This window comes from Hyaena hyaena, unplaced genomic scaffold, assembly GCF_003009895.1.
Source record: "Hyaena hyaena isolate Hyena2069 unplaced genomic scaffold, ASM300989v1 scaffold_197, whole genome shotgun sequence".
NCBI lineage: Eukaryota > Metazoa > Chordata > Mammalia > Carnivora > Hyaenidae > Hyaena > Hyaena hyaena.
This window is the reverse complement of record NW_024080830.1, coordinates 102,580-130,567: the sequence shown is the minus strand read 5'-3', so window position 1 is coordinate 130,567 and position 27,988 is coordinate 102,580. Positions and strand designations below refer to the sequence as shown.

The following is a 27,988-nucleotide window of genomic DNA, read 5'->3' as shown; positions in this document are numbered from 1 at the left end:
TACAAGATGCATCTCTATCAATAGAAGTGAGTAACAGTCTCAGCATGTCCTGGCTCCTGGTGAGGACACTACTGTAGTATAAGGAATATGACAACCTTTCTACTGTATTTTCTACACCTACATTACCAATTACTTCATAAAAATTGTCATTCGCTTCATTATTTCATACACAATGTTATTTTAAGACCAAGAGTCTTCCCAATAAGGGCAAGTAATCATCCTATACTAAGACATCAAAAAATGAGTATTTCATTCTAAAGCAAAAGTATAACATAAAATGTCACTTTTTGATATTATATTGCATGTAATTTGATAGATCAATATAAATGGAATTCAAATGTCCTTATTCTTTCGTACTTTATTATACTCAGGCTTTTAAAATTTGAATTTTATAAAGCCATATTGACAAATGAAAACATTCTTTTTTTTTTCTTCAAATGAAACCATAAACAGAAACTGTAAGATAGTTATTTCTGGCCGAGGTGTGAAAGGCTGGGAGCTGGTATCCCAGAGGACATGGGTGGATCCCCATTTTCATGAACGTTCACACGCTTGGGCTGGCAGGGGCGGGGACATTGTTCATTGTATCACTCAGAAACAACATCACTGTTGCATTCAAATTTCAACATTCTGAGTGACATGAGGAAAATGGTCACTGTCTGCGTCCTGCCAAGTATTCGGGGGACACAGGGGAGCAACAGTGCTACGGGAGAGGCTCACTGCACAGCCGGACTCCCCGCTCGGCACAGAGGGGCTGGACTGTCAGCAGCGTCCTCGGCCCTGAGACGACTGATCCCTACATCGGCACATGGCTCAGTGTTTGGCCGCCCTGAGGCATAAAGTGAACATCAGCCCCCACAGCGCCCGCCCCAACCAGACCTTTCCTATCTCACAAGGGTGGAGAATGAGTGAAGGAATCTCATTCTTGGCACTTTCTCGTGTTCCAGGACTGGCCAGCAGACCTACATGTCTCCGCGTTCTCTGCCTCCACATTTCTCTTTGGAGCCAAGTCCATTCTCCCTCTTTCTGTGACAAACCCAAACAAAACTAGCAGTTGCCCATGAGTATGGGGTCAGCCTTCTGGAATAAGGTATTTTTCAAAATTGCATTACTAACAGAAGAATTCTGAACACGTTTGAGGGTATTCCTGAATATCCTACTTCTTCCCACCACTACTTTTAATATTTGCAGACTTTGCTCCACAGGGAGAATAACCAAAAAATAAAGCCAGCATTCAAATTTTAAAACTAAGGAAAATCAGCAGGGTTCAGTACAGACTTAGAGACAGAACTAAAAGGTAGTAACACTTACAATTTATAAATGTGTGTTTAAAGAGAAACCACTACGTAACAGTGTAAGTGCACTGTTAGGAAACACCAACTCTCTGAATCTGACAAGCATTAGAGTAAGAAATTTTCTGGCAAGAATGTAATGCATGTTACAGAGTGACATCTAATGGTGAACTGTGGTACTACATCTTGTCAGGTTATACAGACGCTCCGTCAAAAGAACACAATTTCAACCCTACTTACATACTTAAAAATAGTATTTTGTGTGCTAGATAGATACATAGAGGTATCTAAAAATGCAAAAACTGTAGCCCTTGCCAGAAAAAGCCTAAAACTGGCAGAGGAAGTTTGACACATACATGAAATACTACCTGTAAGGCCAGAGAAGACCAACATGGGCCAAAATACGTGCGGGGAGAATGTGCACAGCGGCACTACATCTAGCGGAAGGGACACTGCGGGACGGCAGGTACGTGGGGGACACAGAGAAACTTCCTTAGTTTCTTTAAAAGATAACTGTTTAAAGCAAAGATAGAATTGTTAGATCTCAGTAGGTTTATGACATGTAGAAGTAAAACAGGACAATGTAACAAAGGGTTTAAAGGTAGTTAAGTAATGATACTGTAAACGTGATTTAACTTGCACTTTTTCTAAGTACACATGAAAAATTGAGAATGACGTATTCAGGACTACAGAAAAAATGTAACACCAAAGCTAGAGTTTTAAAATAACACCATACAGCGCATGTAACTATTTATATGCATAACAACCAAGTGAATAGAGTGGGGACACCAATAGCAGAAACTCTAGAAGTGATGTCACCTAATTGCTAGAAACGATTAAAATCAAGACTCAAGAATTAAGCAGCACACACCGCAGAAAGCAGGCAAGGTTAAAACCAAAGAAGCTTGAGATCTGCCTGAACAGGGTCAACAGAGGTACACACATCACAAGGAAGATGCTCAGGACCCCAAGGAGAGCCCTGAGAAGGACACAAACCCAAGAAAGGAGAGCACAAGGGAATGTGAGACATGTCATAAAAGCACCAAAGCCAACCTGACCTAATAGGACAAAGTCTCCTTAAATACAACCACTGAGATTTTCCTTCTTAAGAAATCTAAAGTCATTCATTCAGTAACATACTTCAGACATGCTTCTTATAGGTCACTCTTTGGTGCTCTGGCAGTATAGCAGTAAGAGAGATAAAGTCCTTATGTTGCCTAATAAATATGATTAATAATGTGGCTAGATGTCAAAACAGATAGCAATTTGTTTGCTCATCAATAAAATCTTTGGAAATGATGGTCTCAGGTTCTCATCTAAGGTCTTCACTGAAGTGGCCAAATCCAAGTCTGCAGCCCTCTCTTCTGAATGCATATTACTATTAAACTGAACAACTCAAAATTCCCAAGTCTTCCTGAAACACTGGACCTCAGGCCCCTCGTTTAAGCTTGTGCTCTGCCCTTTCCTTGCTGGGTCTTCAGCAACTGTCCGTGTAACTGTCCCTGACCGACCTTTCCTCTAGGATCAAAGTAAAGCAAACTCCACTCTCTTGCATGTTCTAATTTTTTAAAAGGTCTCTTACAGATGTACTGCCTTGTACAAATAATTATAAATTTCTCAGAAGAATCGATCAGTTCCACTAAGAAGGGACAGGCCTCATCTTTCATCTGTCTTTCAAGGTGGCCTCACAGGGACATGACAGATGCAGATGACCCTTAGGAAGACAACCTCCTTCAGAAAGTGACTCTCAAGAGGCTTATAGTTTAAAAAATAAAAATATTAACCAAAAACTTCCCATGAATTTTCCCAATTTCTCTTGCTGTGATAAAATACACATAACATAAACTGGCGTCACCATTTTTACATGTACAGTTCACTGGCACTAAGCACACCCACAATGTCTTGACGCAGTCATCACTATTCATCCACATAACTCACTTCATCTTGTGAAACTGAATCTCTGCGCCCAGTAGTCCCTAAGTAGCCCCCTCCTCCTTGTGCCCTGGCACCCACTGTTCTCCTTCGACTTTGTGACGAATCTAAGTACCTCACAGAAGTGGAATTATACAGTATCTGTCCTTCTGTATCTGACATATTTCACTTAACAAAATGTCCTCAACATTCGCCCACGTTGTAGCAGGTTACAGAATTTTCTTCCTTTTTAAGGCTGAGTATTATTCCATTGCACGTTCCAATGCATTTTTTAATCTATTCATCCATGGATGAACACTTGGGATTACTTCCACGTTGAGCACATAACGTTGCTATGAATATGTATGTGTATACAAATATGCCTCTGAGACCCTGCTTTTGATATACCCAGAAGCAGAACTGCCATGTCACCTGACAATTACGTGTTTAATTTTTTAAAGATCCACCATACTGTTTTCCACAGCAGGTGCACCATTTTACTTTCCTGCCAGTAGTGCACAGGGTTCTAATATCTCCACATTTTTATCAACACTTATAATTTTCTGGTTTTTGATACTAGCCATTCTAATGGGTGTGAGTTGGTCCAAGTAACTTTGGCAAGCCCCTAGGTAATAGTGATATTCTCTATCCCTAAAAATTCAGATTTAATGCAATCCTTTCTCTCTGTGCATCTTTTTTTTTTTTTTTCTGAAAGAGAATGAGAGAGAACACAAACAAGGGAAGGACAGAAAAGAGGGAGAGAGAGTCTCAAGCAGGCTCACATGCTGTCAGCACAAAGCCTGACACAGAGCTCGTTCTCGTGAACTGTGAGATCAGGACCTGCACCAAAACCAAGAGTCAGATGCTTAACCAACTGAGCCACCGCCCCTGTATCTTCCTTAACATCACGCAAATGCTACAAACAGGAAAAAAAAAAAAATAAGAGAAATCAGTCAGGAAATTAAAAATAAGCAAAATTAAATAACACAATGCTTGGAGATAAATACATATATGGGAAAACTTCTTATTGTAGAATTGATAAGCATGACAGGGAGGAGACGGAAAGAGTAGGCTGAGAAAGCAGTGCACCCATGAGGACCACACTGGGAGAGCAACAGCATCAAGCGTGTTCTGAGGTTTGCTTCCGGTGGTAAGCGGGTCCGAGTTTTTGTCTTCTTACTATGTTTTCTTACTATGTTGTCTAACAAATATGTTTTGTAAATATTTTGAAATATTTACATCAAATACTACGTGAAATTTAAAACAAACCAATTGTATAATGTGCACTGATTACTTAGGGTAGGCTGAAACTTTCCCAAAGTCTACTAGTAATCTTAAGTTACTTTTCATTGATAGCCTATACATAGCATTTTCCTATTTAGGTCTTAATGCCTTTATGTATTAAGATTATTTCTAAAATACTTTTGTCTCTTAAAAGAAATTATATGGAAATCTAGCTAACCATGTATTATGTTAACTTTTCTGATTAGAAGTCCTTCCACATTCAACTCAGAAAAAATATTCAAATGTATTTACCTGGTTTTTTGTTTTGTTTTGTTTTGTTTTTAGAGAGAGTGAGTGGTAGAAGGAGCAAGAGAATCTTCAGCAGGCTCCACACCCAGCATGGAGCCCATGGAGCTCAATCTCATAACCCTCAGACCATGACCTAAGCTGAAATCCAGTTGGACCCTTAACTGACTGAGCCACCTGGGTGTTTTTTTAATTTTTTTTAACAATGACTTCTTAATCCATCTGAGAATAATTTTTTATAATGTAGTAACACTTAATAAACATTGTTTTGTAGATCAGTTTTAGGTTCACAGCAAAACTCAGCAGGAAATACAAGGAGTCCCATGTCCCCACACACCTGCCACCTCGCCCATTATCAAAACCCCAAACCAGAAATGACATTTGTTACAATCAACAAACCTGCACTGACTTACCAGTATCTTCCCCAAAGCCCATGATTTAGCTTGCGGTTGGTTTACTCTTGATGCTACACACCCTATGGGTTTTCACATACACATAAAGACAAGTATATGCCATCAAAGTATCACACAGAATAGTGTCCCTGCCTAAGAAGCCTCTGTGCCGCCTACTCATCCTTCCATGTCCCCAGTTCATGGCATCCACTGATTTTGTTTTTAACTGTCTCCATCATTTGGCCTTTTCCAGAATGTCCTATAAATGGAGTCATACAGTATGCAGCTCTTTTGGGTGGACTTCTTTCACCTGGTACCATGCATTTAAGATGCCTCCGTATCTGTTCATTGCTTGGCAGTTCATTTCTTTTTAGTGCTGAATAATGTTCCATTGGATGGACGTTAACAGTTTATTTATCCATTCGCTGACTAGAGGACATCTTGGTTGCTTCCACATTTTGGCAGTTACCAATAAAGCTGCTATAAACCACCCTGTAAAGATTTCTATGTCTAAGTTTTCAGCTCTTTTGATAAGTAACAAGGAGTGCAACTGCTGGATGGTAAGAGTATGTTTAATTTTGTAAGAAATGGTCTTCCAAAGTGGCTGCACCATTTAGCATACCCACCAGCAATGATGGAACTCTTATGACTCCACATCCTCATCAGCAATCAGTGTTTTTTGGATTTTAACCACTTTAACAGACGTGTAGTGATAAATCAATGTTGTCTTAATGTGCAATTCTCTACTGACATAAGATGTCGAACCTCTTTTCATACGCTTACTTTTTACCTCTATCTAGTCTTTGGTGAGGTGTAAGTTCATATTTTTTGTTCATTTTTTAATCACGTCCATTTCCTACTGTTTAAGAGTTTTTTTGTCACCACCTAGATGGCTCAGTCAGTTGAGCGTCCAACTCTTGATTTCAGCTCAGGTCATGATCTAGTGGTTTGTGAGTTCAAGCCCGAGTCAGGCTCTGCACTGACAGCATGGATCCTGTTTGGGGTTCTCTCTTTCCTTCTCTCTTTGCCCCACACCCGTGCACGTGCTTGCTCTCTCAGAATAAACAAACATTCAAAAAAAAAAAAAAAAAAAAGGAGTTCTTTTACATTATGGTAGTGGCCCTTTATCAGGTGTCTTTCACCAATACTCCCCCAGTCTGTGGCTTTTGTCCTCTCATTCTCTTGAAAGTTTTAATTTTCATCAAGTCCAACTTATCAGTTATTATTTTCAAGGGTCATCTCTTGGTGTTGTATCTAAAATGTCACTGCCGTACTCCAGAACACTGACGTTGTCTCCTATGTTATCTCCTAGAAATTTTACATTGTAGGTCTAGGATCCATTCATTTTGAGTTAAATTTGATGAAGGGTACAAGGTCTGTATCTAAATTCTTTTTTTTTTTTTTTTTTTGCATGTGGTTCCAGTTGTCCCAGCGTTGATGAAGAGATTATATTTGCTCCATCATACTACCTTTGTTCCTTATCAAAGATCAGCTGGCTGTATTTATGGAGGTCTACTTCTGTCCCGTTGATATATTTGTTGCTTTGCCAATACCACCCTGTCTTAATTGTGTAGGCTATTCTGGATCTCTTGCTGTTCCATACGAATTTTAGAATCACTAAGTTGATATCCAAAGTAGGACATCCTGGGATTTTTTTTTTTTTTTTTAAATATTTTTATTTATTTCTAGGAGAGAGAGACAGCGTGAGCAGGGGAGGGTCAGAGAGAGAGGGAGACACAGGCTTTGAAACAGGCTCCAGGCTCTGAGCTGGCAGTCAGCACAGAGCCCGACGCGGGGCTCGAACCCACGAACCGCGAGATCACGACCCGAGCGAAAGTCGGACGCTTAACCGACTAAGCCACCCAGGCGCCCCAGGACATCCTGGGATTTTTACTGGGGCTGCACTGAATCTATACTATAGATCAAGCTGGGAAGAACTGACATGTTGACAATATTAAAGTCTTCCTATCCACAAACAAGGGGTCTCTCTCCATTTATTTTTTCCATCAGAATTTTGTTTTATATAGATCTTATACATATTTTGTTGGATTTATACCTAGTATTCCAGTTTTGGGGTGATAATATAAATGGTAATGTTTTTAATGGCACATTCAACTTGTTCACTGCTGATGTATGAGAAAGTAATAGGCTTTTACATATTTAGTTATACATTAACTTTGCTATAATTATTAGTTCCAGGAACCTGTCGATTCAGATTTCCTGTTAGACAATCATGTCATCTGTAAATAAAAATAGTTTTCTCTCTTCCAAATTTCTATACTTCTATTTCCTTTTCTTGTCTTATTGCTTTAGCTCAGACTTCCAATACCATGTTGAAAAGGACATGGTAAGAAACCTTCTTGCTTTGTTCTTAACAAGAAACCTGTGAGTTTCTCATCATTAAGTATCATGATGTTAGTGTAGGCTTTTTGTAAGTAGAGGAAACTTCTCTCTATTCCTAGTTTGCTTGAAGTTTTTATTATGAATGAGTGTTGGGTTTTATCAAATGATTTTTCTGCATCTATTAAAATAATCATGTGATTTTTCTTTAGCCTGTTGATGTGATGGATTATATTAACAGTTTTCCAGATACAAAGCAACCTTGAATATCTGAGTTAAATCTCATTTAGTCAGGGTGCATAATACTTTTTATACAATGTTGGATTCAATTTGCTAGTATTTTGCTGAAGACTTTTACATTTACGTTCATGAGAGATATAAGCCTGTAGTCTCTTCTTGTAATGTCTTTGTCTGGTTTGGGAATTAGGGTTATGCTAGCCTCAGAGAATGTATTAGGAAGTATTCCTTCTGCTTCTACCTTCTTGAAAAGATTGTGAAGAAAATTCGACAAGTGTTTAGAATTCACCAGTGAACCCATCTGGGTCGGGTGCTTTCTGTTTTTGAAGGTTATTAGCTACTGATTCAATTTCTTTTATAAAGGCCTAAACAGATTATCTATTTCTTCTTGCAGGGATCTTGCCAGATCATGCCTTTCAAGAAATTGATCCATTTCATCTCAGTCATCAAGTGTGTGGGCAGTACACAGTATTCCTTTATTATAGTTTATGGTCTAGAGGATCAGTAGATCAGGAGTGATAGCTCCTCTTTTACTTCTTACATTAATTTGTGTCCTTGTTCTAAGTTAGCTTGTCTATAGACTTACTGATTCTATTGATCTTTTCAAACCACTAGCTTTTGACTTCACTGATTTTTCCACTGATTTCCTACTTACAATTTCCTTTTTCTGTGCTATTTCTTTTCTTCTGCTTACTTTGGATTTAATTTTCTTTTTCCTGTGTCCTAAGGTGGAAGCTTAGAATCCTGGTTTTAGATCTTTCTTCTTTCCTAATATATACATTCAGTGCTATACATTTCCCCGTAAGCACTGCTTTTGTTGTATTCTACAAATTTTGATGATATATTTTCATTTACATTTAATTCAAATCTAAGATTTCTTTTGCAGCCTGTATATTGTTTAATGTCCCAAGTATTTTGAGATTTCAAGCTATCTTTCTGGGTTTTTTTTTTTCTTTCCATTTTTTGTTTGTTTAAGAGAGTGTGCACACAAGCAGGAGAGAGGGATAGAGGAAGAGCGAGAGAGAAAATTCCAGACAGGCTCCACACTCAGCCTGAACCCAATGGGAGCTTGATCCCACTACCCTGGGATCATGACCTGAGCCAAAATCAAGAATCAGATGCTCAACCAACTGAGCTACTCAGACACACCTCTTACTGATTTTTATTTTAATTCCACTGTGGTCTAACAACAGATACCATATGATTTCTAACTTTTTATAATTTATTAAGTTGCATTTTATGGCTGAGAATGTGAATGTCCCATGTGAGTTTAAGAGTTTAAGAAGAATGTTTATTCTGTTGTTGTAGGATGAGACAATCGATAGAGGTTAATGATATCCGGTTAATATTGTTGGGTTCAACTGTGTGCTTCTCTTCTGCCTAATGCACCTAACAGTCCATTTCTGAGAGAGGTGTTGAAATCTCCAATATACTAGTGTGTTCATCCATCCCTTCTTGCAGTTCTAATAGTTTTTGCCTGAAATACTTTGACACTCTGTTGTTAGGCACAAACACAGTTAAGAACTGTTATATCATCTTTGAGTATGGAGCCCTTTACATAATGGGCTTTACATATTAATACATATTAACATTAATATTACATATTAATATTCCTTGCTTTGATGTCTGCTCCATCTGAAATTAGTATAGCTACTCCAACTTTGTTTTGATTGGTGTCAACATGGTATTATATTTTCTATCCCGTTTATTTTATTCTATTTATGTATATTTAAAGTGGGTTTCTTGGGGTGCCTGGGTGGCTCAGTCGGTTAAAGCATCTGATTTCGGCTCAGGTCATGATCTCACGATTCGTGGGTTCGAGTCCCGCATCGGGCTCTGTGTTGACTGCTCAGAGCCCGAAGCCTGGTTCACATTCTGTGTCTCCCTCTCCCTATGACCCTCCCCTGCTCACACTGTCTCTCTCTCAAAAATAAATAAAACATTAAAAAAAATAATAAAATAAAATGGGTTTCTTGTAGAAAACATATAGTTGGGTCTTTTTTTTTTTTTTTTACCTCTGACAATCTCATCTTTTAATTGTTGCATTTAAACCATGTTGTCTAAGGTGATTATTTGCGACAGTTGAATTAATGTCTATCATATTTGTTGCTGTTTTCTATTCCTTTGTTCCTTGTGCCTGCTTTTGATTTCTACCCACATTCTCTTTTGTCATTTTTACTGAATATATGCACCCGTTTTTCTATAGTAGTATATTAGTTTTACTTTTTTTTTGTTACTTTTTTTTAGTGGCTGCCCTAAAGATCGCAATATACATTTACAACTAACCCATGTCTATTGTTAAATAACGCTATATAGGTTTACAGGTAGAAGTATCTATTAACAAAATATTCCTAATACCTCTTTTCTGTACCTTTTATCATTGTCATTCCTTTCACTTATGCATGAGCAGACGTAAGTACCCAGGTGCACACAAGCACATAAGCAAGTGCATCGTTGCTATTGTGAACAATCTTTGAGATTAAGAAAAGTTTGTTTTACCCTTACTCAATTTCCAATGATCTTCTTTTATGTATGTCTGAGTTTCTGACGTGTATCATTTTCCTTCTCAAGAACTATATTTAACATTTCTTCCAAGGCAGGTCTACTGGCAACAAATTCTGTCAATGTTTGTCTCAGAAGTATTTCTTCAATTCTGGAAGGACAGTTTTCTAGGATATACGATCCTAATTTGGTGGGGGGCTGGGGTGGGGGGCAGGGGAAGGTTCCCCTCAACACTTTAAATATCTTACTCCACTCTCCTCTTGCTTGCATGGCTTCTGAGAAGAAATCTGATGTATGTCTTATTTCTGCTCCTTTATAAGGTGTTTTCCCCCCTCTGGCTTCTTTAGGATTAATCTTTGATTTTCTGAGGTTTGAAAATGATACACCCAGGTGCGGTTTTGAGGGCATCGATCCTACTAGGTATTCTGAGCTTCTTGATCTGGTTTGGTGTTAGACATTAATTTGGGGAAATATGTCATCATTATTGCTTCAAATATTGCTTTTGTTCTTTTCTTTCTTCTCCTGTGAGTATCCCCGTTATGTGTATGTTACACCTTTTGTAGTTGCCCCACTGCCCTTAGATACTGGTTTTTCTTCAGTCTTTCTTCTCTTTGCTTTTCAGTTTTGGAAGTTTCTATCGTCATACCCTCAAACTCAGATTCTTTCCTCAACCATGTCCAGTCTACTAATGATTCCACTAACAGTATAGTCTTCATTTCCGCCACAATGTGTTTGCACTCTAGCATTTCTTGCTGATGTTTTTAGAATTTTCATGTTTACAGTATTCATCTAATCTTGCATATTTTCTACTTTCTCCACTAAAGTTCTTAACCTATTAAATCAATTTTTAAAATTCCTGTTCTGATAAATCCAATATCCCTGCCATATTACGCCAGGTTCAGATGCTTGTTCAAGTCCTGTGTTTATTACGCCTTGGAGTATGCCTTGTATTTTCCTTTGAAAGGTAGACACTGGGGTGCCTGGGTGGCTCAGTTGGCTGGCATCCGATTTTGGCTCAGGTCATGATCTCATGGTTCGTGAGTTCAAATCCCATGTCAGGCTCTGTGCTGACAGTTCAGAGCCTGGAGCCTGCTTCATATTCTGTGTCTACCTCTGTCTCTGCCCCTCCCCCCCAATAATAAAGACTAAAAAAAAAAAAAAAAGAGAGAGAAAGAGAGAGGTGGACAGGTACTAAGTAGAAGGGACTGCATAAGCAGGTATTTAGTAATGCAGTGTAAAGTGTGGGAAGGGAATGTTTTCAATAGTCCCAGGATTAATCTCAGTGTTTTGGTGAGCCTACGCTCATACACTGTGAACTTCACAAGAACTTCTCACTTTTTTATTTACCCCATTAGGTGGGACAGGATTGCTAGAGTGAGTTGGACTTGGTTCCCTAGGTCAGTTAGGCTCTGGTGAAACTCTCTAGCAGGCAGGCCTCTGGCATATTTTAAAATGGTTCCTTCCCTCCCCGGACCCCCCCCCCACCCAGCCCCAATGGAATCACAAGAGGAGTCTTCTCCAGTATTCACTGGGAGGACCTGACAGAGCTGCTGGAGGTCAACCTTACAAAAGTGTGGAGGACCCATAGGATTCAGTCCCCCTGGATTTTAACTCAGACTGATCCAACCTGAGCTTCCAGCAACTCATCAATCACATTCTGGTTTTCTTACCCAGCAATGGTTCCTGCAGATGTTTCTGCTAGTGGGTTTCTGCTTCAGTTAAGTTTTGATTCTATTTGCCTTTCTGCCTCTCCAACTTCTGTGGCAGCAATTTGCCCTGTGGCCTTACTGCTGTCATAAATCTCAGATGTGCTGGTTTTTCACTTCAGTGTTTACTTGTTATTAAGATGGAGTGGCAAATTCCAAGTATCTTACATGCCCAAAAGGAAACTGTGAGGTAAAATATAGAAGTTTATCCCAGAGAGGTAATCAATTGTACTGGCATTATTTACTGAAAGATTTCTTTCTTCTCTAATGAACTGTGATACATTTTGAATCATACATTAAATTCTAATCTATACTAGCATTAGTTTCTTTGATGTGTTTGGTCTTTTGTTAGTATATCACAATTTTATTTATTATAACTTGCTTTATTATTAGTTATAATTAAGTTAAAGTTACAATTAAGTTGTATCTAGTTACTTATTATAGCAAGTTACATATATAAAATCTACAATTACAATTAATTCCATGTTGCTACTGATTGCTCTATATTTATTTTACAGGCATTACCCAACATGTTTTCTAAAAGCAGGCCATGTATTTCAACCTTTATGCCCTTAACAAGTTTTTACTACAAAGCATACAATATAAGCACTTACTGATTGAACACATTCTCCAAGAAGCCCTGAAATTTAAAAAATAAATAAAAGTAAAAGGAGGAAGAATAAAGCTAGCCTAGTCTATGATAATGGCTACCAAGCCTCAAGACTAAAGAAAAACTATATTCCCTCAAATACCTCCCAAACAATCAGCTGCTGTCCAATTTCCATACATAGCAAGTACAGAATGTGGAGAACTGGCAAAACAGAGTACTTGAAGTAGGCTTCCTAACAGATTTATTTAAAGCAAATTAGACTAGTTTAATAACAGAAAACACCATTTAAAATATTGATCAAGATTCCTGATAGCAAAATCATATTTCAATTATTTCATTAGCTATAATGAAATATAGGCAAAAAAAAATCTTTCCAGACTCCTGGATTTGACAGAATACTACTTTAAAAAACAAAATGTGGGAAAATAAAGATTAACCCTTTGTTTATAATACCTTTATATTGAGATACAATTCACATACTGTTTCACCCACCAAAAATGTACAATTACGAGATTTTTGGTATATAGTATAAATTTTTTTAAGTATGGTGCCGTATATAAAACTTGCCATTCTAACCATTTTTAAGTGTACAGTTCAGTGGCATTATTCATGTACTGATGTAAACTTGGGTGGTTTCTATTGTTTGAATATTGTGAAAAAACTGCAATCAACACTGGTGTACAAGTGTGTGTCCAAATCCTGCTTTCAATTCCTTTGGGTATCGCCTCAGAAATGGGATTGGTGGATCATACATTAATTCTATATCCAATCGTTTAAGAAACTGTATTCTACAGTGGCTACACCATTTTACATTACACCAGAAACATGCAAATGTTCCAATTTCTCCACTTCCCAACTGACACTTGCTATTTTGGTTGTTTTTTAATATAATTTATTGTCAAGTTGGCTAACATATAGTGTATACAAGTGTACTTTTGGCTTCCGGAGTAGATGCCCATGACTCATTACTAAAATACAACACCCAGTGCTCATCCTGAAAAGTGCCCTCCTCAATGCCCATCACCCATTTTTCCCCTCCTCCCAACTCCCATTTCAACCCTCAGTTTTGTTCTCTGTACTTAAGTCTCTTATGGTGTGCCTTCCTCTCTGTTTGTAACTGTTTTCTCCCCACCCTCCCCCTCCTTCATGGTCTTCTGTTAAGGTTCTCAAATTCCACATATGAGTGAAAACATATGATATCGGTCTTTCTCTACCTAACTTATTTCACTTAGCATAATACCCTCCAGTTCCATCCATGTTGTTGCAAATGGCAAGATTTCATTCTTTCTCATTGCCAAATAGTATTCCATTGTATATATAAACCACATCTTCTTTATCCTTTCATCGGTTGATGGACATTTGGGCTCTTTCCATAATTTGGCTATTGTTGATGGTGCTGCTATAAACAATGGGGCACTATGAATCAGCACTCCTGTATCCTTTGGATAAATTCCCAGTAGTGCTATTGCTGGGTTGTAGGGTAACTCTATTTTTAATTTTTCAAGGAGCCTCCACACTATTTACGTTTGCATTCCCACCAACAGTGGGAGAGGGTTCCCATTTCTCCACATCCTTGCCAACATCTATTGTTTCCTGAGTTACTGACTTTAGCCACTGACCAGTGTCAGGTGGTATCTCAATGCAGTTTTAATAGACATCTTAGTAGTTGTGATGCAGTATTTCATTGTAGTTTTGATTTGCATTTCCCTAATGACTAAGGATGTTGAGCATCTTTTCATGTTTACTGGTTATCTATCTTCTTTGGGAAAATGTCTATAGGGGTCCTTTGCTCATTTTTCACTGTGTCATCTTTTTGTTAAGTTGAGGGGGTTCTTTACATAGTCTAAATATTAACCCCTTATTCATGTATTTTGCAAATCTTTTCTCCCATTCTGTTATGTTTTCACTTTGATAGTGTCTTGTGACTGTGATGCACAAAAGTTTTTAGTTTGGATAAAATATAATAGACATATCTTTTCTTTCTTTGCTCCTGCTTTTCATGTCAATTCCAAAGCAGTATCTATGGTCATAAAGATTAACCACTATGTGTTTTTCTAAGAAGTCTTAACGGTTTTAGTTCTTCTGTTTAGGTCATTGTTTCATTTTGAATTTTTGTCTATGGCATAAGGAAGGAATCCAAACTCATTCTTTTACACATGGAAATCCAGTTATTCCAGCACCATCTTGTGAAGAGACTATGCTTTCCTAATGGAATGGAATTGACTCCCTTGTCAAATATCAATTGGCCAAATTTGGAAGACAGTATAGAGGTTCCTCAAAAAGTTAAAAATAGAATTACTCTGTGAGGGGCACCCAGGAGGCTGAGTTCGTTGAGTGTCTGACTCTTGATTTCAGCTCGGGTCATGATCCTAGGGTTGTGGGATCAAGCCCTGTTTTGGGCTCCAATTTGAGCGTGGAGCCTGCTTAAGAACGTCTCTCTCTCCTCAGCCCCTCCCACACTTGTGCTCTCTCTAAAAAACTACCCTATCATCAAGTAATCACACTCCTATTTATTATCCAAAGAATACAAAAATACTAACTAAAAGAGATACATACACCCTGATGTTTATATCAGCAATATCCACAAGAGTCAAATGATGGAAGCAGCTCAAGTGTCCACCAATAAATGAATGGATAAAGAAGATGTGGTGTATATATAAACAATGGAATATTACTCAGCCACAATAAAGGAGTTAGAGTATAATGCTAAGCAAAATAAGTCCCTATGAGAATGACAAATACCATATGATTTCACTCATATGTGGAATTGAAGAAACAAATAAGAAAAGGGGAATAAAAAGAGACAAATCAAGAAACAGAATCTTAACTACAGAGGACACTGATGGTTTCCAGAAGGGAGGGAGTGGGAGAGATGGGTGAAATATGCGAAGGGGATTAAGAAGTATACTTTTGAGCACCAGGTGATGTATGAAGTGCTGAATCACTACATTGTACACCTGAAACTGAGATAACACCATAGGTTTACTATGCCGAGATTAAAATGGAAAAAAAAAAAAAAAACCAACTGGCCAAAGATGTATGAATTTATTTCATATTTCTAAATTCCATTATGTCTATCCTCATGTCAGTACCGCATTGTTTTGATTACTGTAGCTTTGAAGCAAGTTTTGAGATAGTGAAGTGTCTGTCTTCCAATTTTCTTCTTTTTCAAGACTATTTTTGCTATCCAGGGCCCTTTCAAATTCCACATGAATTTCAAGACTGGCTTTTTCGTTTCTGGAAGGGGAAAAAAAAAAGGCCACTGGAATTTCCACTTGGATTATGCTGAACTCTGTACTGCTTTGGGTACTGCTCTGTACATGCTTTGCATGCATTTTATTTCTTTTACCTGTCTAATTCCTCTCGCTAGGATTTCCAGTACTATGTTAAATAGCAGTAATGAAAGTGGGCATCTTTGTCTTGCTCCTGACCTTAAGGAGAAAGCTGTTAGTCTTTCATCACTGAGTACAGTAGTAGTTTGGGTTTTCATCAATGCACTTTATCATGTTGAGGAAGGTCTTATAAGTCCTAGTTTTCTGACAGTTTTTAACTTGAAAGGATTTTGGATTTTGTCAAACACCTTTCTGCATCAATTGATATAATAGGTTTTCCTTCATTCTACTAATGTGATATATTACATTGATGGATTTTTTTAGTTCATCCTTACATTTCTACTATAAGTTTCACCTGGTCATGGCATCCATTTATGTGCTACCCAAAATTCATGTGCTAAAAACCTAATGCCCAAAGTGATAGTATTGGGAGGTGTGTCCTTTAGAAGAAGATGAGGGTGGAGACTTTATGAATGGGATTAATGTCTCATAAAAATAGCCCCAAAAATGTCCCTTCGCCCTTCCACCATGTAAGACAGAAGGAGAATTCAATAGTTCACTGGGTTAGAAGGCCCTCCTCACTCAACCCTGCCGGCGCCCTGAATGGATGCCCAGCCTCCAGAACTGTGAGAAGTAAATGTCTGTTGTTTATAAGCCACCCAGTCTGTGACACTTTGTTACATACAGCAAACCAAACAGACTAAGACACTGGTTTTGCCATTTCATAAAATAAAAAATATTTTAATCACAATAAAATGGACACAGTATCAGAAATAAGCTGTTATGGTAGGAAAAAGAAGAAACAATACAATGAATATTTTTTATGTATCTGAATTTATTCCCTTTAAAGGACTTATCTTTATCAGTCTCTGAATGAGTGTTTGCCATGAAACATCAAACAAATAGTATCTACCCTAGCATTTTAAAAACTATGAGCTATAGGGGCACCTGGGTGGCTCAGCTGGTTAAGCATCCGACTTCAGCTCAGGTCATGACCTCACAGTTTGTGAGTTGGAGCCCCACATGGGGCTGTGTGCTAACAGCTTAGAGCCTGTAGAGCCTGCTTCGGATTCTGTGTCTCCCTCCCTCTACCCTTCTTCCCCTGTTAGCTCTCTATCTCTTCCTCAAAAATAATAAACATTAAAAGAAATTTAAAAACAAAACAGCAAAACTATTAGCTACAGCCATATTTTGGTTAATAATATTTGAAAGTTAGGAAATCTATGAAAATTGAGATAAAGTTATTAATTATACCTGTTCTTTAAAAAACCATACATGTAATTACTGCACTTTGAAGAAAACAGAGTTGTGTCTGACTAGTTAGGCGTACATGTTCATTAATTGTTGGAAATCTGTAATAAAATTTACTACACAAAATATTACATTCTGGTAATAGCAAAGTACCTGCCCATGAAAACCTGAAAAGATGAACTGAAAAGAAAAAACATGTTTGAAGGCATCAAACAACTAACAAAAAAGTACTGAAAACTTACAGAATTAAAATTGAGGAAAACAGAAACAAAGAGGTAAACCCTGTGTGTAGAGAATCACATTTCTCTTATATAAGCACCTGGCGGTTTTGAAAGAAGCAAAGCTTTCAGCAGACACAAGGCTAAGACGATTAAAATCAGCATTGAGTGCCTACCATTGGGAGGAGGGGATATTGTAATCCTCCCCAATTTGAAATTCAGACATCAAAGAGCTGCATCCAATGAGTGAGAAAACTTATAAAGAATTCAGTCTTCAAGTATAAAATAATTACCTAGCAAAAACTGAAAGTAACTAATTAACTACAAAATTACCATTTTTCTTAAACTTCAAATCATCTCAACTGCTGATGAGATTAATGTAATCCAGGACTTCTGGAGCCCCTGGCTGGCTGTCAGTCAGAAGTAAACCTAAATCCTCTCTGCAGAACATCCTCCTGAATTTCAATTCATTCCTATAATTTTTCATTACAGGATCTAGAACACACATAAAAATAACCAAATCCACAAAGAGTAAGATGGTATCACCAAAGGACAAGAAAAGCAAAACAAAAATAACACAAACTGCAGGAAGAGTGCTAGGTGGTACAGGATCAGACGTGGTCTTTAGAACAACCATGCTTGTTGGGGAACCTGGGTGATGCAGTCGTTAAGCACCCGACTTCAGCTCCGGTCATGACCTCACGGTTCACCTTGTGTCCAGCTCTCTGCTGACAGCTCAGAGCCTGGAACCTGCTTTGGATCCTCTGACTCTCTCTCTCCCTCTGCCCTTCCCCTGCTCGCTTGCGCTCTCTCCCTCAAAAATAAGTAAATAAACATTAAAAAAACATTTTAAAAAATAACAATGCTTGAGATGGCCAAGAAATTACAAGACTGAAAACTTCAACAGAGAACACGAAATACAAAAAGCTAAATGGAAAGGGCAGAACTGAAAAAGTACGATACTAAAGCACGCAGTGAAGGGCTCAGTACCAGATACAGATGAAAAGAGAGTTCGTGAACCTGAGGACTATTTTCAAAAGAAAGCATCCAGACGAAAGCATGGATCAACAAGAGCACGAGGCATACATGGAGATAAGGTCTGACTTGTATTTCATTGTGACCCTAAGAACCAGAGAAAAGGAAGAATGAAGCAGAATGGAAACTGGTTGATAATCTTTCATAACTGCGAAGGACATTCAGCCTCAGAATCAAGAATCCTTCCCAGAAAGTAAAAGCAAGTGAACACAGAAAACTGCACCTAGGCATTTCACAGCAAAACTGCTGGAAACCAATGATAAAAGGGAAGGGTTTAAGACCCCAAAGGAAAAGACATGATTACCCTCAAAAGCAGACTTCTCAAAACCAATGAAGTCAGAAGATAAAGAAATCCTGTCTTCAGAGATCTCCAAGAAAATACCTGCCAATCAAAACTGCTGTCTACAAAACTGAAAGCTGAATAAGGTACCGTGTATATGAGCCAAGACTTCACCACGGCAGACCGACAATGTAGACATTCCTCGGAAAGAACAAGAATCCCAGAGGAAAACTCAGAAACTGCAGAAAGGGACTAAGAGCGATGAGAAGGAGACAGATGTAGGTAAATGTAAATAAATACTGATTGTACAAAACAGCAACAAAATGTCTTCTAGGTCTAGAACACACTGCCTTATCAGGAAAAACTAAAAATTTTTGTTAGATTTGATATATCAAGGACAAAAGATACTGCCTCTAAAAAAACATGTAAGCTATCAGAAGGAGGTTAAAGAATACAAAATGCTTTAAGAACACCACTACCAAAACAACAAAGAAGAAATAAAAAGGAGCAAGATGAATACAGAATTTTATGATGACAGATTAAAATCCAAATATATCAGTAACTACATTAAATCTGAACAGTGTGGCTTCAGTAAGAGACAGAGGTTCGGGCCTGGATGTAAACAGCAACTCATCTGTATGCTGCTCACAAAAGAAAGATCTCAAGTATAAGGACACAAAGTTTGTAAAGAAAAGGTTAAAAAAAATACCATGCAGAATTATTATCAAAAAGAAAGCTAGGAAGAGTGTAATAACAAAGTGTTACTAAAGAAAAACAGGGTAATTTCATTATAATAAAAAGAGTCAACCCATTAGAAAACATTTTAAGGGGCGCCTGGGTGGCTTAGTCGGTTAAGCGTCTGACTTTCGCTTAGGTCATGATCTCGCGGTTCGTGGGTTCGAGCCCCGCGTCGGGCTCTGTGCTGATTGCCAGCTCAGAGCCTGGAGCCTATTTCAGAGTCTGTGTCTCCTTCTCTCTCTGACCCTCCCCTGCTCACGCTGTCTCTCTCTCTCTCCTAGAAATAAATAAAAATATTTAAAAAAAAAAATTCTTTTAAGATGGGAATGTAAACTGGTGTAGCTACTCTGGAAAATAGTATGGAGGTTCTTCAAAAAATTAAAAATAGAATGGCCCTACTACCAAGCAATTGCACTACTAGGAATTTATCCAAGGGATNTGTGCTGACTGCCAGCTCAGAGCCTGGAGCCTGTTTCAGTCTGTGACTCCCTCTCTCTCTGACCCTCCCCTGTTCACACTGTCTCTCTCTCTCTCTCTCCTAGAAATAAATAAAACATTAAAAAAAAAAAAAAGAAGAAAACATTTTAAGATTTATGTCCTTAACATACTGTCAAAACACATATAGCAAAACAACTGACAAAACAAATAAAAACAAATCCAGTCATAACAGATTTTAACATACTTCTCTCAATAACTGACAAAGGAGAAAACTAGTAAACACAGAAAAGATTTACGAAAACATTTAACCAATTTGACCTCATTTACATAAACCTTTGCGGTCAACAAATGCAGAACACACATTCCTTTCAAATACACCTGGAGGGGCACCTGGGTGGCTCAGTCGGTTAAGCACATCTGACTTCAGCTCAGGTCATGACCTCACAGTTCGTGGGTTCGAGCCCCGCGTCGGGCTCTGTGCTGACAGCTCAGAACCTGGAGCCTGCTTCACATTCTGTGTCTCCCTCTCTCTCTCTCACCCTCCCCTGCTCATGCTACTTCTCTCTCTCTCTCAGAAATAAATAAAACATTAAAAATAATTTAAAAAAAAAAACAAAGACAAATGGAATGTTTACAAAATTGATCGCACACCAGGTAAAGCAGTCTCAACAAATTTCGAAGGACTGAAATTATAGTTTGCTTTCTGCCCACAACAGAACTGAAGGAGAAATCAGTAACAAAGGATAGCCCCAAAATTGCTATGTTCTAACGTTATAGGTTGATGAAAAAAAAATCACCAGAAGAATCAGGAAATTTAATGAAAAGAATGAAATAGAATCATCAAAAGTTCTAAGATGTACTTAAAAGGAAATTTATAGCCTAAACGTGTTTATCATAAGAGGAAGGGGTACTAAAAACCAATAATCTAAACATCCATCTCAAGAAAATCTAAAATAAAATAAACCAAAATAGAGGGTGGAAATTACACACACACACACACACACACACACAGAACAGAAATCAATACACTATACAACAAACATGAAAAAGAGAGATTCAATAAAAGGAAAAACTGTTTCTTTGAAAAGAAAGACAAAACTGATAAGCCCTTGCTTAAGCTACAAAACTACCAAAACAGACACAAAGAAACAGAAAATCAGGGGCGCTTGTGTGGCTCAGTCGGTTGGGCGGCTGACTTCCGCTCACGGTTCGCGGGTTCGAGCCCCATGTCAGGCTCTGTGCTGATGGCTCAGAGCCAGGAGCCTGTTTCAGATTCTGTGTCTCCCTCTCTCTGACCCTTCCCTGCTCACTCGCTCACTCGCTCTCTCTCTCTCTCAGAAATAAATCAAATGTTAAAAAAATTATAAAAAAAAAAAAAACAGAAAACCTGAATAAGCTTTTAACTATTAAAAGAGGTTGGACTGATAATTAAAAATTTTCCCACAAAGAAAAACTCCAGAACCAGACAGCTTCACCTTATAGTCTATCAAACATTTCAAAAAGAGGAAAAAAAAAAAAAAAACCACTAATCTTACAGAAACTCTCACAATAGAAAAAGAGGAAATATGCCCATAAGTTGTTATGTGACAACAATGTAACCTTGATATCAAAACCTGGAAAGGGTCACCACTGAGAGAAAATTATAGGCCTTATAGGTCATTCATTTTCATGAATACAAAAATCCTAATCAAAATATTAGCAAATCAAGTGAGACATTTGTAGAGTACAATACAGTGTGACCATGTTTTTAAGAATCCTAGCAATTCTTTTAATAAAAGAGAATAATCATAAAATCAGCTCAATAAATGCAGAAAAACGTTGGATAGAATGCTTCAACCATTCATAACACTCAAAGCAAAATCAGAATATAGGGGAAACTCCTCTATCTGAAAAAGGGTATCTACATAAAATCAACAGCAGAAAAACCAGACTCAATGAAATGTTGACAATTTTAGCTCTACAAACGAGCATGAGTTGAGTTACCCGCACTCACCACTTTTATTCAACACTGTATCAGAAGATCCAGTCAGTGCAATTAGGCAAGAAAAAGAAGATTATGTATGGATGGAAAAGAATAATTAAAATTGTCATTCAGAGATGACACACTTCTCTCTATAGAAAAATCCCCCCAAAAATCTACATATGAATTAAATTAATAAATGCCTTTGAGAATATTAGTGGATAGAAGATCTGTACAGAAAACTACCTGTAGAGAACGGAGAGAATAAAATGAAGAAAGCACTGCTAAGAGAGTGATTTAACAGCCAGGAGAACAGAGAGGAAGTGGGGCTCAAGTACATCTCAGGTCTCAAAGTCTCAGAATTGTCGCTGAACTCAGCTAAAAGCCAAGTCATCTGTTGCATGTTAGAAAGGACATAAATGGACTTCCTGCCTAGCACCTGCCTTGTTCTAGCAAGCAATCAAGTATCGATTAGTTTAACTGCAGCCAGACCAGTACCAGTAACACTTTGTTCAAAACAAGTATGTAAATTCCCTCTTTCCTCTTTAAACACTCTAACCTCTATTTCTCTGAAGCACACTATTGACTTTAGTCAACTCCATGTCTCCCAGATGGCAATCTTTAAGATCCCAAATAAATCCACACATTGTATTTTGCAGGTTGCAGTTTTGCCTTCCATTGATCAACCCTAGTAACAAACAATAAATAAATGAAAAAAATTAAAAATGTATAATGTCACCCAAAAAGTCACATCTAGGAATAAATGTAACCAAAGATATACAAGATTTCTATCCAGAAAGCCATGAAACATTACTGAGAAAAAGTAAAAATGACTTAAATAATAGAAGAATTATGTTCACAGATTAGAAAGAATAGTATTATAAAAATTCTTCCTCAAATGGATTTAAAATTCAGTGCAAATCCAATCAGTGTTCTAGAATTTTTTTGTGCATAAATTAACAAAAGGATTCTGAAATTTATACAGAAATTTAAATGGTCAAGAACAGCCAGTAATAAAATAAAAACAACAAATAAGTAACAAGACCATAACAAATAAGATATAATTGGAAGATCTGACACCATATATCAAAATTTATTGTAAAGTTACAGCAATTAAGAGACCAGAACAGTCATAAATTCATGGAAACTAACAAAGAACCCAGAAACAGATTCACGCATCTGTGGAAGGACACTAGATTTATGTGACAAGGACAGCACTCAGAGCAGTGGATTTAAGGTAATGCTTTCCATAAATAATGCTAGGTCAACTAGACACCCATATGAGGAAAAGAAAATCAGACAACCAGTACAACACACACCAAAATTAATACCCTACAGATTACAGATACAAACATATAAGCTTCTAAAAGAAAATGTAACATACTATTTTCGTGATCTTGAAATGGGGAAACACTTCTTATACAGTATATCTACAAACAGTAAATTGCTAAATGTGGATACATTAAAATTAAGAATTCATTTAAAAAGAGGTATCATTAGGACAGTAAAAATGAGAGCCATGGGACTCCGGCGTACTCTACTAATTGTAAAGTTGTACACTGCTTTTGAAAACAGTTTGGAATTATAGGTTAAAGTTGAACATTCTACCCTAGGTATATATACTCAACAGAAATGCAGGCACATGATCACCAAAAGGTATGCTCAAGAATTCCAAAGCAGCAGTATTTGTAAAAACACTAAACTGGAAGTAACTCAACCTCCACTATCATTCGATTAAATAAAAATACTGTGGTTTAGTCATACCATGAAACATAACAACAACTACATAACAGTGAAACTGAATGAACTAACTAAATGTAATGATTCCCTGGAGAACCACTCACAAAATAATACATGATAACCAAATACAGTAAGTTCAAAAACAGCTAATCACAGAAGTTCTAGGACCAGGGCAGTGAAGAGAAGGAAGAACTCTTCCTCCACATTCTGCAATGCTGTCAAGAGTCTGTTTCTCCACCTGCGTTGTGATTATATGCATATATTTACTTAGCGATAATTCACTGAGCCATGCATTATGCTGATGTTGCCATATTCCCATCCCTGTATGGGTATATCTTTCTTCAAATTTAAGAGGCAGAAAAGTAATACAATATAGACAATACCCGTTGAAAAATATCATTTGTTATTGAAGTAAATCACAAATAGTGTTGTACACATATTTTTCACATAACTGCGGAAAGAAACTGGGACTTATAAACACGAGCTATTAATAATTCTGTATTCCTTGAAAATTGCCTTAAAGTTTTAAATTAATAACACCAAACCATTTCCATCTAGATTGTATATTTATTTGCCAACTGGAAATCTGTAACACAGATGTTAAAATAAAAGACTGAATCATACGCAAAAGCTTAAGTCTGTGTGTCTTACTACCTTTAAGCTAAGCCAGGCTGAGCTTTCTTGAAGAGAACAGATGCAATCAGACACATTCCAGGGACAGCCTGCCAATCAGAGAAGGGAAAGTGATCTCCAGAGATCTTCAGTGGACGGCTGTAGAACGATGAAGACACATCACCTTGCTCGTCCTCACCTATTTCATGCTCCTTCAAGGGAAATGGCAAACTCTACTTTCAAGAAATTTCTAAATTATCATAACAATGCGTCTGTCCTAAATTTATGTGGTGCTTCCCTTTCTCACTCACTAAAACCAAAATGCACCACAAAGAAGGAAGGCGTGGGCTCCAAGAAGGTGGGGGTAGGTGATGGCAGGAGCCTCTAGAAACTCTCATCTGCCCCCTAAACAGTTTAGTTGGAAAACATCAAACCAAGGTACTCGGGGTTCACTTATTACTTTATGTTCTAAGACTTGAATCGATGCCTAAAAGGAGCATGAAGCCTTTAAAAGGAGTATGTTGCACTTAATTCCTGGCGTAGGACCATCAGATCTGTAAACAGACCGGTTAACTTAAAAGACTATCACTTGAGGAGCCCCTGGGTGGCTCAGCTGGTTAAGCATCCAACTCCTGATTTTGGCTCAGGTCATGATCTCACCATTCCTGAGTTCAAGCTCTGTGTCAGGCTCTAGGCTAACAGTGCAAAGCCTGCTTGGTATCCCCTTTCCCCTCTCTCTCTGCCCGTCCTGCATGCTCCCTCTCTCATAATAAATAAATAGACTTTTAAAAACTTCTCAAAAAGACTACTACTTGAAAATGTAATGGATTTATTAGAGAAATGCAAATCAAAACTGCAATAAGATACTACCTTACAACCATTAGATGGCTACTATTTTTAAAAAGGCAGAAAACTAGCATTAGCAAGGAGGTAGAGAAAAGAGAACCCTGTGCACTGTTGGTAGAAATATAAAATACCAGAGCCACTGTGGACATCAGTACTGAGGATCCTCAAAAAACTATAGACAGAATTATCATATAATCCAGCCATACACTTCTGGGTATATACCCCACAGAACTGAAAACAGGGTCTTAAAGAGATATCAGTATACCCCATATTTACAGCAGCATTACTCACAACAACTAAAACATGTGAGCAACTCAAGTGTCCATCCACAGGTGAATGCATAACAAAACATGGCATTTACATAAAAGGGAATGTTATTCAGTGTAAAAAGGATCTTCTGTAACATGCTACAACATGAATAAGCCAAGTACATGATGCTGAGTGAAGTCAGCCAGCCAGTCACAAAAGACAAATACTGCACAGTTCTGGTCCTCGGAATGGTCCCAAGCAGTCACAGCGGAGCAGTGGGCCCCAGGGGCTGGGGGCGGAGGGAGGGAGTTAGTGGATAATGGGTAGTAGAGTTTCAGTGTTATAAGATGAATAGGTATGGGACGGACTGCAGTAAATTTTATGTGTATTTCAGCATGATACAAATTTCTTCAATATGATAAATTTGAAGGTCAAAACGGAATCCTTTAATTGATTCTTGGGTTTTTAAATGCCTTTCGTAGTACTCTTTGCAATAATCATTTACTGCCAGTAGACTTTGTCCTATTAAGTTAAAAGGTTCAGATAATTGTATTTGAGTTTTTAAATCCTACTGAAAAACATTTTTTAGGTTTATTTATTTTGAAAGAGCAAGCAGGGGGAGGGAAAGAGACAGAAGGAGGGAGGGAGGGAGGGAGAGAGAGAATCCCAAGCAGGCTCCATGCTGTCAGCACAGAGCCCAATGAAGGGCTTGATCCCACGAATCAGGAGATCACAAGCTGAGCCAAAACCAAGAGTCGGACACTTAACCAACTGAGTCACCCAGGCACCCCTAAATCCTATTTTAAAGTACTATAATTTTTAAGTTACAACTTTAAAGTACTATAATATGTATTAGTGTTCAGTACTAGCAAAACCAAGATTCAAGTTCCAGCAGATGCATCATCCGACACCAGCCAACAAGGGGCCACCCATCCTGTGTCCTGCCCATGAATTTAAAAAGGAATATACACTCTTTGCAGAAAACATGTAAGAGGCACAAAGTCAAATGTTTTTCCTGATTTTATGCATCATGGAATTTTATAGACTTAACAGCCCACTTTTAGGAGAAATAGTAAGAATACTTAGCCATAAAGATGCATAGAATCTAAGACTCCTTTTAAAGCGCAGGTCTTGCCAAAGACTGTGGGATGGAGTCTGAATGTGCGTATTTTCTTCAACTTCACAAATGAGTGTGAAAAGTAATGAGAAATCCTGATAGGCAACTAATATGGAATCCATATAAACTATTTGTTGATAAAAAAAAAAATACATCAGGTACGCAGCATGCCAAGACCAGGGTGCAGGACGCTAACTCAGCCTCCCGGTAGGTGGACAGCACACCATCCGCCAGGGCTCTCAGACCACTGCCATCACGTCACATGCACTTCCACTCCCTCGCAAACATGCAGTGCACACCCATGGCGTGTGCTCTGTGGGGTCCAGCCAAGCCCTCAGGGACCACAGCCTGTGCGCGAGGGGCTGCTCAAGGGAGCCACAGAAGGCACCTGGACCTGGATGCGAGAGGAGCATGAGGAAAGACGGGCCGCCGGTCCTCAGGGTAACAGTGATAACCAACCGGCCGTCTGTCCTCAGCCAAACACACTGAAAACCAGGGACTACCACTTGTGTCGGAATCTGCAGACTCCGTGGAGGAGCCACAACCATCCAGTATGCCCCTGTGCTCACTCCTGGCTTTGCATGAAGATCAGTGGCCTTGTTCAAACCAAAACCGAAAACAGTGCTCTATCTCTCTGTCACAAGCCCTCATGGTCGCCACTGCCGTCTGCTGCGGTCAGAGCCCGAACCACCACTGAGAAGACCTACAAAATTCCCCCAGTTGTTATTAGCCCAGAAAGAAAACACCCTGTATGCGAACTGGAGCTCTGGCTTATACAACCAGGAAAAGCAAATCTGATTTCAAAAAGGGTTAAAGAGGAGGAAGGGGGTGGGTAAGAAAGAGGGTGGAAGGAAGGGAAAGACAGAAGGAAAGGGGGAGGCAGAGGGGGAGGTAGGAGAAAGTTGAAGGAAAAAAAAGCAAAAGGAAAGGAAGGCCAACAGGAGCTCTGGGAAATAATGGGTTTTTAGGTTTAACCCCGGCTACAGCGTACATAATGCATCAGACAGGAGAAAAGATCACCAGGACTTGATTTGGGGCTGTGAACAAGGGTTAGGTGAATGTCGAGGTTTCTGGCTTACACAGCATGTTGCACTGGGGTGTTTTCAACTGGGGTGTGAAATTTAGGATGAAGACCGTGACAGCAGAAGGTAGTGTTGTGGGCTCTGGGTTTGGACCTACCAAGTCCTCGGTATCTCTGAGACATCTCAAGAAAGGTATGGAGTAGTGCGGTCAGGGTACTGAGGAGCCGAAAGCACATGCTGACCGAGACCATCGTGGCTCATCGCACTGCCCAGGAGAGAACGGGATAGAGAGACGCACTGGGCAGACATCTACTGGTGAGATAAAGAGATGAAGGACACTTGGCCTGGGGAGAGAAGACCTGACCAAGGGGCACATCCGGGAGAGCCGCCTTAACAGGAGTCAGTGCAGACAGGATTTCAAGGGAGGAGGAGTGTTGCCGAGAAGTCACAAAAAGAACTGAAAAGCACCCACCAGATTTAGCACAAGGCTGGTCACTGGTGATTTGCAGCAAGAGCTGTTTTGCCCACAGCCAGACTGGAATGGCTGAGTGGGTAAGTGGGTGGTGGAGGAACAGAAATGGGGAACAGAACACACTCCAGAAGACTGACTGAGAAGAGGTAGCAGGAAAG

The 27,988-nt window shown here is 38.6% G+C and overlaps 1 protein-coding gene and 1 non-coding gene across 11 annotated transcripts in view; both read right to left on the bottom strand.

Moving 5' to 3' along the window:
• Window positions 1-27,988, bottom strand: part of ZMYND11 (zinc finger MYND-type containing 11) — a 136,918-nt gene that overhangs the window by 77,729 nt on the left and 31,201 nt on the right. Inside the window, exon 1 of one of the 10 annotated variants that reach the window (XM_039241625.1) lies at window positions 1,661-1,805. The exons of the other annotated variants lie outside the window; for them this stretch is intronic. The gene's annotated coding sequence lies outside the window, so the exon portion shown is untranslated. Of the gene's footprint in view, window positions 1-1,660; window positions 1,806-27,988 lie in introns of those variants that run through there. 10 annotated transcript variants of the gene reach the window in all.
• Window positions 6,909-6,993, bottom strand: TRNAE-UUC. Its single transcript has one exon. It is a non-coding gene; the product is annotated as a tRNA-Glu (tRNA).